The 19,617-nt window shown below is 41.6% G+C and overlaps 1 protein-coding gene across 2 annotated transcripts in view; it reads right to left on the minus strand.

Moving 5' to 3' along the window:
* Positions 1-14,103, minus strand: part of MPP7 (membrane protein, palmitoylated 7 (MAGUK p55 subfamily member 7)) — a 134,378-nt gene extending 120,275 nt beyond the window's left edge. For both annotated transcript variants that reach the window (XM_004693051.2, XM_012732657.1), the window contains exon 1: positions 13,955-14,103. The gene's annotated coding sequence lies outside the window, so the exon portion shown is untranslated. The remainder of the gene's footprint in view (positions 1-13,954) is intronic.
* Positions 14,104-19,617: the final 5,514 nt, after the last annotated feature.

Below are 19,617 nucleotides of genomic sequence, written 5' to 3' on the forward strand. Positions count from 1 at the left end.
TAACTCAAATGATGAAAATTGATATTAACAAGAATCTAACATTTAATTTTTTCCATACTTATAGCTACAGTAATTGATGAGGGAAATTTTCTCTTTATAAGAAATCCTCATAAATAGCCTAGTAAATAAAAAGATTAAAATTAAAATCTCCCCATTTTGCAAACCCCTTATAAAATGTTAGATCTAAAAATAATTATCCATCATGGTGACCATCACAAAAAGACCAAATGCCTGATTCCAACTAGACATACGATACTCCACAGCCCATGATGCCACTTTGCCCAATAAAGTATAGAAACTGAGTCAAGATCTGATTATTCCTGACAGAAAATAAAAAATGGTAAATCATGCATTAAATAAAAAGCACTACAACAAGTTCCACCTGCGATTCTTTATTATGATGACATTACCAAGTAAGCATTTCTTGATAAAAGTACAGGATATTTCTCCAAGTTTTCTTTGTGATTATCTTAATCTCAAAAGATGAGGAACGTAAACCAAGTAATTGCATGTGTATGAATGTATCTATTGTGCTGACTCAGCAAAACTAACAGTGTCACCAGGCCTGGAGTTGCAGGTCTCAGAAATACTTTCTTTCCTAATGTGTCTGAATTTTCCTTCACTTGGAAAAATAAAGCACAGCTGAGCCAAAGAGTAGTAGGTTCTAATAAGATAACTTTATGGCTCTAATAAGATAACTTTAGGAGTAAGTAAGCAAAAATGCTGGCGCCCGCTCAGCAGCCTCCTGAGAGACTGATCAGTATGTGGAGCTGGCCTTCCACAGCACTGGCCAAGGTGCCAGGCGCCGGCTGTACTCACGGGGGTCCAGAAAACCCAGGGGGGTCCTCAAGAACCTCTCAGGACATCCATGACATCAAAACTATTTTTGTCATCACACTCAGAGGCAATTTTGCCACTTTCACTGCCCTGACATTTACAACGGTTCCGTAAAAGCAGTGGTGTGTGAAGTGGCTGTCAACTGAGCGCACAGCAAGCCCGTGTGCCAACACAACAGAGAAGATGCCCGTTTCACAGACACGTATTCACGATGAAGCAGGGAAAATGAACATTTGTATGAAATATCAATCCTTGAATCCATGACCTCTGAATGTTCTGGATGCAGGAAGATGTGTAACGTAAGAGCTCAAACTCTACACTGAATGTGATGGTTGCCTCCAGGAAAAGAATGTGTACAAACAGTTTGATCTGGTGTGAATTCTTTTAAATTGAAAGTTAGGATACGAAAGTGACACTGGAATGGAAATAAGATGGGTGTCTGTGAAGGCAAGTTAAAGACAGAAGCAGGTGAGGACCATGAGAGGTGCGTTCTTGGGGAGTGGCAGGGACGACATCAGCCAGGCATCTGGCAGTTGGGCAAAAGTCACCACCACACGGCCACCACACATGGGGTCACCCAGCCACCCTGCGGCTCAGGTTGCTAGAAGATGACATTCAGGAATTTCCTGTTATTAAAGTCCAAGCCATCACTCTTAAAACCCCTGTGGACATACTGTGTGGACTGCAGCTGTTATTGTAGGAATCCAACCGAAGGTAACCAAGGAATTCAATCTTCCTGAAATGAAAAAGGAAAAAAAAAAAAAAGCCCATCCATGTGTAGAGTCTGGGTCTCTAAAAAATGTTTCTGGGAAATTACTAGGATCCATAAACTTGTCCTTCACTTTTTAAATGTGAATTGGCTAATAATCATGTATCTTTTCCACAATGCGATGCTCAGAAATGAGGGGAAATATAAAAGTTTCTGTTCTAAGGAGCATACTTCAACTTAATCGATCAGGATTCTATTCACACACTAATTCCTTTTCATGATAAAAAGCCAACATCCGCTGCAAGTCCACACTTGCCAGGCTTTGTTCTACATTCTTCTAAACACATGTGGGGGGCCCTCCCTGGTGGCGTAACAGGTTGGAGCTCAGAGCTAATAAGCTAGTTGCAGCCTCTTCAGTGCAAATTCCATTTCCGCCAGGAAGCTGACCCACAAGGCACAGCAGACCTTTCCTGGCCCTTCTGCTGCTCCCCTCAGCAGTGTATTTCAGTAAATCTGCCTGTTCTGCTCCCCACTTTGTCTCTGGTGAATCCTCTCACTGACCCTGCACCTCTGGCCTATACCCCAGTTCTGCATACATAAATAATTTTTTTTAAAATGTGAGCTCATACTACTATAGAATTTACACTTCAGCAATAAAAAGACAGAGATAAGAAATTGGCCTAAAGTCAAAGAACTAGCAAAGCAGGAATTTGAATCCAGACCCTACAAACTTCGAAGTTTGTGTTCTAAGCCACTATACTCCCCACCCTGCTGGAACCTTCTCAGTGGTTTTCAGTGTACCTGCATTAGCTTGGACTGTATTAGAAATGCAGATTCCAGGACCCACCCAGACTGGCTGATCCAGAATCTGAGGGAACCTAACCTTTATCAAGCTCTCCAGGTAACTGGGGACCAGCTCAAGTTTCGAGAACAAGTAGAATATTTTCACACTCAACTTAATGTGTAGATGGTCAAGGCAAAATGATCAACACCGTGAAAATTCCACAATGTCCATTTTTTATTCCACTTAAAACAACTCTAAATAAGTCAAATATTAGTCATTTCCTTAGCGCTCACACAGCACAGCAACTCCTCCCCTAACCCTAATAAAATGCCTAATCTTGACTAAACTAAATATTTTTTTAAAAAATGTCTATGCTCTGGATTAAAAAGATGTGGTACATATATACAATGGAATATTACTCAGCAACCAAAAAGAGAAACATGTCTTTTGCAGCAACTTGGATGGAGCTGGAAAAGATCATGCTTAGTGAGATAAGCCAGAAAGAGAAAGAAAAATACTGGATGGTTTCTCTCATAGCAGGAGTATAATGGACCAGGCGAGAAAATAACAAAAATAATGAACAACCATATACCAGAGACATTTTGCGGGGGTGGAGTGGGGAATGGGATCAGAAACGGGGGGTGGGAAGGGAAATGCACAGGATTATGGTGATGGCACATGGGTGACTTGGTGATGGGAAACCCACGGAAATTACAATTGAGATGGGAAAAAAATGTACAAAATGATGTAAAAATAAACTTTTGTAAAATAAAAAAAAAAAAATGTCTACACTGATGAGCCTTACTGGGAACTAAGCTAAACTCAAACAAAGAGAGCACAGAGGTCTAAATAGAAGCTTCAGAAGTTGAATCAGCAGCCATAAAGGAAGGAGAAGGGGTGAAATTCTTTTAATATCAGCAATAGATGCTTAACAAATCCTGGTCCACAACTCCATAACCCTTTTCATCTCTGGGTTGAGTCCAAATTTTCACACCATCACTTCTCAACAAACTTCCAATCACCAAAAAAGAAGTTCCAACCCTCAGAAATACTTGATTCTCAAGATTTAAAGTAGACATACAAGTTCCCCTGCTATCCCCAGGTAGAGCATTCCTATTTGGTAGGATTTGGCAGGTTTTCATTTTGGTCTAGGAATACTATCATCGTTAATTTATAGGGAAGACTTTTTGAATGTCCTCAGACCCAAAAGTAACCTTCCAAATATGAAAGGTCTACTTCCATAGATTATGGAAAACTTGTACAGTGACTCCATCTTTCAGAGACTGTGATTTTACTGCAAGGAAAATAAGCAGATGTCTTCAGTGTATATACTACAGCAAAAGGTGCTAAATTATCACTAGCTCTTACTTAGACTAGTCCTTTATAGTATCCTACCTGACCCTTCTGTTTTCAAAGCAATATTTAGGCGGAGCCTTCTTTCCTATACCAATTCAAGTCCTCAATTTGAAGTTCCACGAATACTCACGTTTTCCTTCTTTCTACTAGGGAGTGGAAAACAGCCTCAGAAGTAAGTATATTCAAACACCTACCATATTTTTAGAGCCTAGTATATGCCAAATAATTGGTTTAACTTATTCCCTTGCATACTCAAATCATTAAGTTTTAAGCCATATTTTGAAGACAAAAGAGTTCACCAGCTCTACTCTGATCCAGGGGACTGCTAAAAGTGCCATTTAAAGTGATTATTGACTTGACTAGCAGTGAGGTACAGGAGCTCTGGGAAGCCCAGACCCAGGAAGCTTTTAAATCTACCTGGCTGCTTACTATCACCGGCCCTCTGACACCGGCACTCAGGCCAGTGTGCCCAGGAGCTACCTTCCCAGAGGAATGGCACCTATTTCTTTCCCCACTGCAAATCACCATTAAATCCCCTGAGAATCAGAACTGACTCCAAGAAACAAATTTCCCAAGTTCTCCTAGCTACACAGAGTTCAATGGGAGAGAAATAAACACACATCTCCCACTAAAGATGTTCTCATTTAAATTCTCATCCTGCCTTTTAAAAGTTTAGTATTGTTCTAGCATACACACCTCTCAAAATGTAATTGTCTGAGTAGTGGAATAACGATGCCATTCTGTACCTTAACACTGGTAGTGTTTTTTATCAAACAAAAGCTATATTTTGTCCTTTTCCTTCTATAACAATTGGAAACAAGCAATCTAATCAGTAACAAAGAAACCTAACTAATAGTTCTTACATCAAAGAGAGAATACTCCCCTTTCTTTCCTAAATAGAAGCTGATAATAATGACTTCCTCTCCTCCAACAAAGATTTAGTAAACATGAGGGGTTAGGAGCTATTTTGCATGCCTAGGGAAAATGTCTGTTAATGTAAGTATATGATACTCACAGTAGGTATCAAATATCTTACTATATTTATTCTACCTCCTTTATTTTTTAGAATTAGGAATCTAAAAAAAGTAAAATATAAAACTGCTTAAGATGCTAAGATCCAAAAGTATGGTAAACTGAAGCAGAACAAAATCAGTAACTCCTTAAGAGAACATATATCACAACGTGAACACGACTCTCAAAATCAAAAAACACAGTAATAGGGAAGATTATCTCCCTATCAGATAAAGGGTTCAGAACTGCTATAATAAAGAACTCAACGAGAAAGAAGAAAACTCAGAATGCAAGTCATAACAGAGGACAACATAGACAAGTCAGTAAAGGAGAACTCAGAAAAACTAAAGAGGTACAACAAGATTCAGGAAAACAAATTAATGAGTTCAAAAATAAAATCAATGAACAAAAGAGGGAAACTGAAGCTTTAGATAAGAAAATAACAAATTTGGCCTCCCCTAGTGGCACAACAGGTTAGGAAGAAGCACTGTAAATTAGCTGAGCTGCTTCTATGCAAGTTCAATTCCAGGCCCCGGAGGTGATCTACATCATGGCACAGCAGACCTCTCCTGTCTCGCCCGCTGCTCCCCTCAGTGGTATACTTTGTTGATCTGCCTGTTCTGCTCCCTGCTCTGTCTCTGGTGAAGCCTCTCACTGCCCCTTTATCTCTGACCTGTACCCCAGCTCTGTATGCATAAATAAATAAATTTTAAAAGAAAAGAAGGAAAGGGCCCTCCCTGGTGGCACAGAGGGTTAAAGCACAGCACTAAGAAGCTGAAACCACTTCCACATGAGTTGCATGAGTTCGATTCCCGCCTGCCCAGGCGGTGACCACATGGTGTGGCAGACCTCTCCTGACCCGCCCGCTGCTCCCCTCAGCAGTGTACTTCTCGATCTGCCTGTTCTGCTCCCTGCTCTGTCTCTGGTGAAGCCTCTCACCCTCCGCATCTCTGCCCTGTACCCCAGTTCTGTATGAATAAATAAATCTTTAAAAAAAAAAAAAAGAAAAGAAAAGAAGGAAAATAACAGAAATTCAGGAGAAGGAGATAAAGTGCACAATAAATGAGATTGAGAACTCCAGAGAAAGCTATAGAAGTACAATAGATCAAATGGAGTCTCTACCAGTGACGGTGAAGAGTGTAAACATTAAGGAAACAGGGAGAGAGAAAAATGAGATGTTTAAAAAATGATGTAATTCAAACAATCTGACACCATAAGAAAGCCAACATAAGAAAAATGGGGCCCCATAAGAGGAAGAAAGAGGAATATAGAGCTTATTCAAGAAACTATTAATAGAGGAAAGTTCTCTCTCCTAGGGAAGTAATTAAATATGCAAATTTATTGAGCTAAAAGAACACCTGGCTACCTAAATGTAACTAGACCTACACTGAAACAGGAAGCAGTGAAACTAGCAAGAGTTCAAAACAAAGAAAGACCATAGGAGGTAATAAGACAGAAAAACCTGATAACCTATAAAGGTACTCCTTTCATGCTTACATCTGACTTTTCTGAAGAAATCCTATGGGCAAGAGAATGGAAAAAATGTATTCAAATTACTTAAAACCAAGAATACTAGATCCTACAGTTCCCCCCCTTTCACATATGAGAGAGAAATAAAGGTCTTCCCAGACAGACGCTGAGGAAGCATGCAAACACTAGACCTCCCATAAAAGAAATGTTGCAAGAAACCCTTCCGCCTAAGACAAAGAAGAATCACAAGAAATTAAATAAGAAATAACATATTCTGAAAACAAATGACAAGAACAAATCCTCCTATATCAGTTATCACTCTAATGAATATTGACAGAACTCACCAATCAAAAGGAACAAAGTAGCCAGCTGAATCAGAAAATAAAACCCAACTTTCTGTTGCCTCCAGGTGTTGTAGCTGAACACAAGGTAGTAGTAAACACAAGGCCGAAGTGAATAACTGTAAAGCAATCCAGCAAGCAAATGGGACCAAAGAAATGCAGGTTATATATGTCAGATAAAACAAACTTTCAGCCAAAAACAAGGATAGACACTATATTGTAATTAAGGTGTCAATACATTAGGAAGAAATAACATACATCAATATACATGCACCAAACAAAGGAGCCCAAAAATATATTAAGGCAACTATTAACAAACCAAAAAATAGATATTGGCTGTAATACAACCGTAGTAGGTAACTTCAACATCCCCCTGATGTCAATGGACAGATCAATCATACAGAAACTCAGTAAGGAAAGAATAGCCTTAAATAAGAAATTGACATTAATAGGGAATTACACTCTAAAAATGCTGAGTGTACATTCTTCTTAAGTGGACATAGAACATTCTCCAAGATAGATCACATGTTGGATCACAAAACAATAAGCTGATGAATATTACACTGATCATCAAGTATCCCCTCTGATCACAATAGTATCAAAAGCTGACAACCTATAAAGGTACCCCCTTCATGCTGGAAAAAAAACCTCTACTATGTGGAGACTAAAAAACTACTAAATGGGGCCCTCCCTGGTGGCACAGTGGATTGGAGAGCAGCACTGTGAAGCTACACCAAACCATGGTTGCTTCAGTGCAAGTTCAATCCCCACCCTAGAGGTGATCCGCATGGTACAGCAAACCTCTCTTGGGCCGCCTGCTGCTCCCCATAGCAGTGTGCTTTGTCAATCTGCCTGTTCTGCTCCCCGTTCTGTCTCTAGTGAATCCACTCGCTGCTCCTGTACCTCTGGCTTGTACCCCAGTTCTGTATGCATAATTAAATAAAAATCTTTAAAAATAAACAAATAAACCTCTATAATAGGTTTAAATGCTTAAATTGTTCATTTAAAAAAAAAACTACTAAATGACCATTGGGTTAAGAAGGAAATCAAAGAAGATATTAAAACAATACCTGGACACAAGTGAATGTAAAGACATGGCCTTTGAGAACCTCTGGGAGGGCAGGAACAACAGTTGTGAGAGAGAAACTGACACTACAGGTACACATCAAGAATGAGAAAGTGCTCAAAGAATCTAACTTTACAACTTAATAAACTAGAAAAAAAAAAGAAGAAAAATCAAAGGCCAGTAAAAGGAAATAGTAATAAAGCAGAAATAAATGAAATAGAAGTTGAAAAAGACAGTTCAAAAGATTAATGAAACCAAAAACTGGTTCTTTAAAAAAACAGACAATAGAAAAACCTCAGCTAGACTCACTAGGAAAAAAAAGGGAGGGGAACTCTAGCAGAATCAGAAATGAAAGAAGTTACAAAAGAGACCTTTGAAATATGAAACTACTTATTATAAATATCTTTATAACAGCAAATTGTCATAAAGAAAGAAATGGAGAAATTCATAGAAGCACATAACCTCCAAAAAGCTGAATCAGGAATAGAAAACTTAAACAGATCAATTACAAACAAGGACATTGAAACAGTAGTCAAAAATCTCCCAAAAAACCAAAATCCCAGAACCAGTCAGTTTCACTAATGAGTTCTACAAACCTAATACCTATTCTTCTCAAACTCTTCCAAAAACCCAAGGGAAAGGGAATGCTTCCAAACACATTTTATAAGACCAACATTACTCTGTTGCAAAAGCAAAAAAGAAAATAAAAAATAAAGAAAACCTCAGACCCATGTCCTTGATGAGCAGGGAAGTCCTCAACAAAACATTAGCAAACTGAACTCAACACTACATTAAAAGGACCATACATCATGCAATTGGGATTTATTTCTGGGATGCAAGGATGAATCAATATATACAAAATATATGTAATCTGCCAATTAACAAGTAAAAAGACAAAAGTCATATGATCAGATCAATAGATACAGGCAAGGCACTGTCTCTTAGTAATGTTAGAATGAACATACCTCAACATAATAAAGGCCATATACACCAAACCCACAGCTAGCATCATACTTGGTGTGAGAAACTGAAAGTTTTCCCTCCAAGATCAGCTACGCAACAAGAAAGCCCACTCTCACCACTACTATTCAACACAGTATTAGAAGTTCAGTTGAGCGATTAGGCAAGAGAATACTATGAATGGATTCCAAATTGGAAATGAAGTGAAACTATCACTACTGTATATACAGAAAACCCAAAGACCCTATTTAAAAACGATCAAAATCAATACAGTGAAGTGGAAGGCTATAAAATCAACACTCTGTTGCATTCCTTTATGCAAATGACAATTTAGAAAAAGAAGTAATCCCATTTACATTAACAACAAAAGTATTAAAAACATAGGAATAAATTTAACAAGGATATAAAAGACCTATTCGATGAAAATTTAAACAGAAAGAGATAAGGAAAAGAAAAAATATTCTCTGCTCAGAGATTGGAAGAACTTACATTGCCAAAAATATCCATCTTATCCAAAGCAATACACAGCTTCAATACAATCTCTGTCAAAATTCCAATGGAATTTTGCAAAGAAATAAACATTACTCAAATTTACACAGAACAACATAAGGCCCCAAATAATCCTTATAAAAATGAAGTATGGAAGTATCAAACTCCCAGACTGTAAACTTTATTACAGAGCCATAATCAAAACAGGAATAAAAACAGACACAAAACCAATGGAATAGAATTGAGAGCCCAGAAATAAACCCACATTTATATCCACAGTTAATCAATGACAAAGAAATGAGACTATACAACAGAGAAAGGAAAGTCTCTTCAACAAATGGCATCGTTAAAACTGGACAGTCATATGCAAAAAAAAAAAAAAACAAAACTAAACCACTCTTTCACACTATTCCTTAAAAATGTACTTATACTGGGGCCCTCCCTAGTGGTGCAACGGGTAAGGACGCAGCACATCAAGCTGGCCACAGCAGCCTCAGTGCAAGTTCAATCCCCGGACCCAGAGGTGACCCACGTGGCGCAGCAGACCTCTCCTGACTCACCCACTGCTCCCCTCAGCAGTGTACTTCATCAATCTGCCTGTTTTACTCCCCACTCTGTCTCTGGTGAATCCTCTCACCGTCCCTTCTCCTTTGGCCTGTACCCCAGTTCTGTATGCATAAATAAAAAATCTTTTTAAAAATTAAAATGGTTGGCCCTCCCTGGTGGCGCAGCGGGTTAAAGCACAGAACTGAGAAGCTAAAGCCACTTCCGCATGAGTTCGATCCCCGCCTGCGCCGGCCCCGGAGGTGACCACATGGCGCGGCAGACCTCTCCTGACCTGCCCGCTGCTCCCCTCAGCAGTGTACTTCGTCTATCTGCCTGTTCTGCTCCCCACTCTGTCTCTGGTGAAGCCTCTCGCTGCCCCTGAGCCTCTGGCCTGTACCCCAGTTCTGTATGTCCAAATAAATAAATCTTTAAAAAAAATTTTTAATGGGTTAAATAAAGACTTAGATGTAAGACTATAAGCCATAAAATACACAGGAAAAAAAAAAAAACATAGGCACAACACTAGTTGCAGGGATGTCTTTGAAGACTGGACTCTAACAGTAAGGAAAATAAACAAATGGGACTACATCAAAACAAAAAGCTTCTGCCAGTATAAAAAAAAAGCTATCAATGAAAGACACTCCACTGAATGGGAGAAAATACCTGCATACAAATGCATCTGAAAAAGGGCTGATAACCCAAGCTCTATAAAGAATTTATACAATGCAACAAACAAAAAGAAAAGGAATAACCTAGTGAACAAATGGGTACAAGAGCTAATCAGGCACTTCTCCAAGATCATACAAATGGCCAACAGGCACAAAAAGCTCATCGTCGCTTCTCATCTGGGAAGTGCTAGTCAAAGCCACAACAAGCTACCTGTGAGGAAGAAATGTACCAAAACATCAGAAACAAGTGTTGGTGAGGGTGTGGAGAAAAAGGAACCCTCCTACACTGCTGATGGGAATGTAGACTGGTCCAAACCCTATGGACTACAGTATGAAGGTTGCTCAAAAATTGAAAACAGGTATACCAGAAGATCCAGCAAGTCCACTTCTTGCTATTTATGCAAAAAATAAAAATGCACTAATTTGAAAGGGAAATGTGCACTCCTACATTCATCGCAGAGTGGTTTACAACAGCCCAGTTACAGAAACTACCTAAGTTATCAATGACTGATGAGCGATTAAGCGGTACATACACATGGTGGAATACAGCTCAGCTATAAAAAAGATGAACCCTTGTCATTTTAAACAACTTGGATGGAACTGGAGAGGATTACATGCTGTGAATAGACCTGTGGCATAAACACATACTGGATGATTTCACTCATATGTTCAATGCAGAGAAACAAAACAAGGGGACTGACAAAACTAGAGACCAAAACAAAACCTAGAAACATGACAGCAAAATTGAGACTACTACATGGGTGGTCTGGGGGAGAGGGGAGGGTGGCGAGGGGACCCAGAGTTACATAATAAAAGGATATAGGTGCTCCCGTGTTGGGTGGGCTGTGCTGCTGTACTTCTGAGCAGTGAGTCTATTCCCCTGAATCATATACAGTGACCTAAATCAATGTCACTTCAGTCATTTTGCAAAACTTGACAATAAAAAAGAAATACTAAAATCTGAGAGCGGTAGAGACTTTGAAAAAACTGTGGAAGATCAATATTTTTAAACATTCAATTGAAGTAGTATTGACTTGTAACATCAGTTAAATAGCATAGGATAGGCATTATGCGCACCAAGTCTAATTCTCACCCATACATTTGACATCCTCCTCCCCCTTCTTTTTTAATAACCACCATTTTATACTTAAAATAAGACCAGTATTTCTGAAACTGAGCTTGTGACCCACTGGCAGATTGGAGACTGAATTAGGAATAGCCACCAACCTTCAAAAATAGTATGCAAAAAAAAAAAAAAAATCAGTACAATCCATTTGCTGGAGATGGAAAAATACCCAAAAAAAAAGTGCTCACATAGTTCACAGTCACATAAGATTTAAGTAAAAACACAAGTCATTTAAAAATAAAGTTTAAATAAAGATAATTAAGGAACAACAAATCCACTCTGGACTGGGTTCACTTAAAATTAAGCTGCCCTTTCCTTCCACATAATCTCATTTAATAAAGTGACTTAAACTATTCATTGAACTTCTGTCTAGATTGAAATTACAAAAGCAGCAGCTGCTGTACCTTTGTGTATTTTGTCAGTGAAATGTTTCTAGTAAGGAAAAAAAAAAATCTCCTAAAAGCAACACCCAGTGTACCATCTGGGCAAGTCCTGTCTTTTTTTTTTTTTTTTAAGGCATATAAGTCCTGAAAATCATGGGGATTTATGATAAGTAAGTAAAAGTTTGTGTTTATCAAAAGGGAGGACCCATTCTACTATGAACTGTACAAATGAACTGCTGATAAGATTTCTCTATGGAAATTTTTACTTAGGTACTAGAAAATTCAGCTTGACAGCAGAGGAAGAGATAAGTAAAGATTTTGGTGCAAATAAATTAAAGCAGAACTAGACTGACAGGGCTTGTGAAAGGAATCCTTATATACCGTCCAAATAAGTTAATGAACATGTTACATACAACATCTGTATGTGCCACAAAAAATAGGGGTTACTTCATGACTAGGAAATTCCATTCAGTGAGTCGTAAGATATTTCCATATTCCTAATGACTAATAAACTGAAGATAACCCAACACTTCTCCAGAGTTCCTGAAGTTTTGACATCATTCAAGAGAATACGCCCAACTATCCATCCAAGCCTGTCTCCATTAACCCCAAAGTGCCTTGCTTAAGTTATTTTAATGAAAGGTTTTTACATATTCAACCTTTTTACTAAATCCATAACAGCATTTCCCAGGAGAGAATGATTTCATGACCAAAATGCATTACACCTCATTTTTATTTGCTGTATGCATAGTAATTATTTCATTTCAGAAAACTGTACTGAAATCTACTGCTGTGCTAGAGAAGCAAGCATAAACAAGACAAGTGTCCCTAATTTGGAAAACTCCCAAACTTACATTTTCGGCAGCACCACTAGGTTTGTTTATTTTGCTTTACCTCTATGAAAAATTACCTTGCTGGTGAAATTCAAAGTATCTTAGCAACCTAAGAGGAAAAATAAACTTAAAAGACAAAATTTCTTTACTTGGAAATTATCATCTCCATCTGACTCGCGTACACCCAATCCAAATGGTATGCAGAAGCTTAATGATGGGAACCCTACCAGATCCTGGATTAAACCCTCTACAAAGTAGGAATAAAGTCATCGTCAAACGACCTGGGGCAGAATTCCTTTCATCTCTAGGGCTTTCAGTTTATGGACCTGTAAAATGGGCATGACAGGCACCGCCTGCCTCAGGAGTAGGAGGGTGGCAGGTTGAGATGATGCAGTGCTGCCGAGCGCCAATGAGAGACCTACAGGCAGCACGCCTGAAGGGGGACGCTGCTCCGAGCTCTCCGGGCGCCCTGCCTGCTCAACTCCGTGACCTTCACCATTCCACTTGTGACAAAATGGTGCATGGAAAAGCCTTATCAGGCAGGGAAAGAAAAGGTAACAGCAAGGTGCTTCTTTACCAGCAAATCGAATCACGTCGTAACTGTCTAGGATTTGGCCCCCAAGTATTACTGCATGAACAGCAGGTGCAGCTCTAAAAACCTAACACCCAGATAGTGTTTGCACAGAGGCTTTCTCAAATCCGGTCGCAGTTTTGAAAAATTAGAAAAGGAGTCACAATTCTATTCCCACCCAAGACAGAGTGAGAAAAACAAGGTACCACCCCCACCATCCTTCCACATCCCCTCATCCACATTCCTCCCCCTCATTCCTAGCGCACCGTTCCCCACTTGAGCCCAGACAAAGGTGAGTCACCCTGCTGGGTCTACTTGTCACTTAAGGAAAAGCCCCAAACAAGTTCACGTTAACGGCTGTTTTTAAATTGAAACAGTAATAAATAATGAGTGAGAGACGCTAATGTGTAAAAATCTCACTGAGAAGCGCCTGACTCCACAAAATGAATAATTTACACTACCCAAGTGGAGACACCGTTGCGCTAATCGCCACTTTCAGAAGGTGCTTTGCCCTGAAGAGTGTGACTCTGACTCAACTCCGCAGTTATCCCTCCACCTGCTCGTCCTCCAGCCCGCCGCCGCCTCCGCCCTTCCCCCGCCCCGCCTCCGCCCCCGTCTCCCCCGCAAGGTGCAGCGGCAGCGGGCTCCCGGGCGGAGGCGCCCGGAGGCGCGCGGGAGGCTCGGGGGACACGGCCCCGCTCGGCCCGGCGGCCCGCTGTGGAAGCCCGGGGGAGCGCGACTCCGCCGAACGCACCGCACCGGGCGATCCCACACGCGCTGCTGCCCCGGCGCCCCATTACCTACCTGCTCTGGGCAGCCGTGGCCGCGGAAGGTGCGCTCGCTCTGGCCCTGGCAGCCGCGGGCTTTGAGGGCAGGAGACAGCGACCGCGGGCCGCGAAGGACAATCGGGAGCCGGCGGGCTCGGCACCGCCGCGGCGGGCACAGGACGCACGAGCCCAGCAGGAGCCCGGCCCCCACCTCAGCGCAGCGAGTAACCGCCTCGGCCCCCTCCCTCGGCGGGGCGGGGCCACGCAATGAGGCGGGGCCAGAGAGCACGACGTATTATGAGAGGCGATCTCTGATAGGCTGATGTAGAGGTGGGCGTCTTAGATTTGAAGACAACCTCGCGAGCAGAGGTCCCTGATTGGTGAAGAGGTGAAAACAAAGAGGCACCCTGATTGGTGACTGCTCGATAGTTCCTCTCCCCCGCCTCCATCGGAACTCCGCCCCCACCCGCTCGGCTCCCAGGTGGCCGCAAATGGGAATGTGTTTTGTGGCGGAGAAACCACCCCTTAGAGAACTCGAGGTACCCAGGTTCCTTTGCCAGACTAGAACTTCCTTACGCCGCTGCGATTCTCTGATTTCCGTATGAACGGGATGAATAACATCTAAACTTTAACATCGCTTGGATTTGCAGTCTTGGGCTATTTTTTTAAATGCTGCATGAAAAGTGTCAGTAAGAAATTGCCATATGCAATGAAAAGCCCTAAAATGTTTTCATCCCTAGCGAGGTTATCTGTGGCTTTCTTTTTTCTTATTAACTTTGTTTTCCATTGTGAGTAGGTGTTAACTTTTAGAAGACCGGGTAAGGGGAGTAGATGGTGTTAAAGCAAATGTTGAGACTGCCCAAGGAACTAATTCTAACATAATAGAAAATAATGTGCCCGAGAGTTGATGAGAACCATCAAGAAAATACATCAGCCCGCTTAACTTTGCAAATAAAACTAAGAACCCCTTATCTTTTCCTGAGTGGCTACTACTTACCCAACTCTTAGTGTAAAAATGTGCTATCTGATAGACAGATTTGTGAGGAAATTCCCTGAGGAAAAAAAATTAGAATCCAAATTACAAAGTAAATAAAACCTTAACCAAAAAAAGAAAGTAAACTACAGAAAGAAATTCAGAAGATAGGACTTGGAAACTACTAGTGCAGGGAATTCTAAAAGATTTGTGACTGCATTTCAAAAAATAACTTAGACTTAGGAAATGAAAACTGAGCAACTGGAGAGCTGAGATAATGATCAATGACCCTTAATTAAAGTAATCTGAGCTCTAAGGCCACTTCAGCCAAGCTTTGTACCATCCTGGTCAGTTTACAGGGGAGAAGCTAGCTCAACTGCGAGCCATGCCCTTAGCTCTCTTCATTGCCTTGTCATGGGGTTCTGAAATAAGCTATTTGAACCGAAACACTTCCCTCAAGAACCCCGTAAATTATGTGATAGTGGAGGTTGACAAAAAAATCAACATAAGGAAGGAAAAGAATGTTAAAGTAAATACGAACTTGAAAAGAAGTAAGGATAAGAAACTTGATACAAGACACTTTTTTCTCTCTTGTTTCCTAAGAATAAGGCAAAACTCTGGAGGACAGCAACCTCATTACCTAACTTTTTTTTTTCCACAGAACCTTTGTAATAATGGAATCCTAACTGATAGTCTGGAAACGTGTCCCACAGTACTCTCAGCAGATAATTTAGTAGAGAGGTTCGTTTATATTTAAATGATTTAAGAACAGCAAAAAAGAGGGATTTAGTAATGCCTCACAGGAACAAATTGGTAAGAAAAATACTCCAAATATTTTCCCCCACAGTCATGCCTGAAATTCAGCACCAACATTTTTTCTTTAGAATTAAGTTCGTGTATATCAAAGGCTGTTCTTTTACTCATTTACTAATCAGATACGTAATGAAACTTAATCATCAACTACTAATTCTTTCCATGAATGAGGCACTCTGCTACCTGATCACAGCAGACTGGAAGCTATTTATTAGCAGTAAAAGACATTTAATGAACCAGCAAACAGATAAATTTCAAAGTGGATTAAGAGCAAAGGAGAAAAGAAAATCCTCTAGAAGTACTCTTTAAAAATTAAGCTCTTAGGTACCACCTAAATGGGAAAATGCCAGGTAGAAAAAACTGCAGGGGTATGGCATTCCTGGCAGAGGAAACGCAAGGGTACAGGGAGGAAGCGATGTGGGGGGAAGAGAGAGACCATCTGGCTAGGGGAGTGGTACCTGACAGCTCAGAGAAGGGGTGGACCTTGTCGACAATGGTGACATTTGTACAATTGCCCTGGCTCCTCACTGGGGCAACATTTAAGCAGCCCGTGTTGGATCATTGTTTTTTTTTTTTTTTTTAAAAGATTTATTTATTTATTCATATGGAACTGGGATACAGGCCAGAGATGTGGAGGGTGAGAGGATTCACCAGAGACAGAGAGGGGAGCAGAACAGGCAGATCCAGGAAGTACACTGCTGAGGGGAGCAGCGGGTGGGTCAGGAGAGGTCTGCCACGCCATGTGGTCACCTCCGGGGCAGGCGCAGGCTGGGATGGAGCTCATGCGGAAGTGGCTTAAGCTTCTCAGTGCTGTGTTTTAACCCGCTGCACCACCAAGGAGGGCCACATTGCTTTTTTTTTCCCCCCCAGAGAAATGGACATCCATTCCCTATGACAGACTATTACACACAGATGGATGATGAACCTACCATTTTCCAGGGACAGGCTGGGGTAGAGGTGTAACACCAAGTAAGACGCAGACCTGGCGCATCGAGTGACCCATCAAGTGACTCCATGATGGGCATGGAAACGCAATCCTGAAGGAAATTGTCCTAAAGAAAATGAAGAATCGTTTGAGTCAAAAGGTGTCATCCCAGAAAAAGGGGCAAGATGGCCATCAAGGGAACAAGCGAGGAACACTGAGCAGCGCCCAGGAAGAAAGAAAGCTGTCCTCTACCTCTGAATCACGCCCAGTGGGGCAAACCAGTGTCACTTCAGTAAGAAACAAAAGAAATCTAATGGCAGCCTAAGGGGCTGTTGCATAAAACATCAGCTTATCCACATCACAAGCTGGCAGCACACGCAGGGGCTCCGAATATGAAAACAAAAATGTAGCTAGTGACGGCATTCTAGAGGCATGGGAGCTGAGCAAAGTATGAGGAAAAACATCGTCATCTTTATTTCCTAAGCAAAACAGCAGATACATTTTTTTAATGATTTGTTTATTTATTTATTTATTTATTTGTAGAAGAACAGGGGTGTAAGCCAGAGATGTGGGGGGTAGGAGGATTCACCGGAGACAGAGTGGGGAGCAGAACAGCCAGATCTACCGAAATACACTGCTGAGAGGAGCAGGGGTGAGACAGAGGTCTGCTGGGCCACATGGGTCAGCTCCCTGGCGGGGGATTGAACTCAACTCGTGCTGCAGTGGCTGGTGATAGCTTGATAGTGCTGAGATTTTAGCCCCTCTGCCACCAGGGAGATGCACAGAATTGGGACAAAGCTGAAGCCCTTGGAATGAGATATCTGTGCTACCAGTTCCAGCCTTTCCCTGTCCTCCCTGGCAAGGCTCACTCTGTGTCAGTCGAACATGGGCCACTGGAGCCATCTCTCCAGGTGGAGAGCAGACCCCCACTCCAGAGGCGCCCAGAGCTGGTGTGGAAAAAGGCATGTGCCTCAGTGCATCAGCCAAAGGCACAACTATTAAGTAAATTAAGTTTAAAAAATGTAATTTTGCCACTGAAAAGGTAATCTCTATTTTTATAGAACCCAAGGGCAAAAGAACCACATTCCAGGAGCCAGAGCCTAAAAGCCCCAAAGAACTCAGCTGAAGTTTTCACTGTCTTCAAACCTCTTTCTCTGCTTCTGCTCTGTTCTCTGAGAAATACCTGCCCGGCTCCTAAGTCGATGAGTCAGGATGTCTCTGTCCACAAAGCACCGCTTGACTGCAGTGTATTTAAAGTGCAAAAGCACTTGCTGAGTTGGTGAGCTTCAGTGAATAAGCACATTGCTCTTGGCTCAGATGAGAACGGTAGGGAGGACAAGCAGACTGATTGGGGGATGGAAGAAAAGCCCCTTCACTGGGGCTTGTGTCCTACGGGAGATGGTCCACTGCCCTGGGGTGAAAAAACTTGTGTGGCACCATACAATTCTTCAGTCAGTGTAAGCCACAAAATACAGTTTTCACTCAGAACTTTTCATGTAAATGCCAACATTTTGATCCAAACTTCAAGCTTCATTCAAAAGGAGGTCTGCCTTCCACTTTCCTCATCAGGGTCCAGTGCAAGCAAATGTGCCCTCCCTCAACAGGGTAAAAAGACTCGTTTCTTCACCATGGATCCTCTTCCAAACTCATAACAAAGAGAGAAGGCAGGATGAAGGTTAAGTTCACACACATTACAGGAAGCTTTGCTCTCTAGGCCTAACCAGTGACTAGAGCTTGCACTTCCCCTTGAGTGCTTTCTGGCTCTTTTGGAAACCCTGATGGTGCAGTATTTGACTGTGCCCCTAGTGACCAGGGCAGTGCCATTTTGTCTGACTGATTTCCGGTTCCTGTAGGCCACCATAGACCCATGCTCCTTGTGGAGGTCAATTTTTCAGGTGTTCTTTGGGGACAGCTTTCTCTGTCCTCAAGAAAGCACGGTACTCTGTATCTCATCCATCCTTGACTCACTGGGGCAACCAGAGCAGCTCCTACAGCACAAGGATCTCCAACATTCTCTCTCCTCCTTTGCCTGCTCCCAACTTCAGCCTCAAGCCTATACCATCAGCCTTTCAACTCTAGGTTTCTCAGGTAAAGTCAAATGCTCCAAATAGCAGGTACAAATGAAGCCATCCTGGCACTCGCATTCATGTCCCTTCTCTGGGGAGATAATGGAGGAAGATCTTGGAGAAGGTGCTGCTTTCTTCAAAGAAAACATTTTCATAGATCCATTCCTAAACTCCACTCCCTCCGCCTTTTAATGACCCTATTTTGAGTAAGGGATTTGAGAGTCACCCCAAGGCTTAGCTATTACCCATAAGATTTGCTTCTTGAGGGCTCCCTGGTGGTACAAGGGGTTAGCTCAGCACTATGAAGCTATCGCCACAGCCACTGCAACACAAGTTCGATCCCCAGCCAGGGAACTGACCCACATGGTATAGCAGACCTCTCCTGACCCTCCCTCTGCTCCCCTCAGCAGTGTATTTAAGTCAGTCTGCCTGTTCTGCTCTCCACTCTGCCTCTGGTGAACTCTCTCACCACCCCCTCACCTCTGGCCTGTATCCCAGTTCTTGTATGCATAAATAAATAAATCTTTGAAAAAAATAGAGTTGCTCCTTGCTCCACCACCTTCCTCTAGAACTCCCCATCGTCTTTTGATGTCTCTGTCAAAACTTAACTTTCACATCTGTCATCCTAATGTGAATCTCTAAAAAGTGCTTTTGTCAATGAATGCTAAGGACATAAGTTTTTTTTTTAACATGTTCTCTACACGGGAACTATATCTGAAGGGAGAAATCAAAGACTATATAGAAATGAGCAACAATGTAAGAAAATAAATAAGTAAATTTAATTTTTTTAAAGATTTATTTATTTATTTGTACAGAACTGGGGTATAGGCTAGAGATGAGGAGGGTGAGAGGATTCACCAGAGACAGAATGGGGAGCAGAACAGGCAGATCGATGAAGTACACTGCTGAGGGGAGCAGCGGGT

This window comes from Condylura cristata, unplaced genomic scaffold, assembly GCF_000260355.1.
Source record: "Condylura cristata isolate star-nosed mole 26May11 unplaced genomic scaffold, ConCri1.0 scaffold00035, whole genome shotgun sequence".
Lineage (NCBI taxonomy): Eukaryota > Metazoa > Chordata > Mammalia > Eulipotyphla > Talpidae > Condylura > Condylura cristata.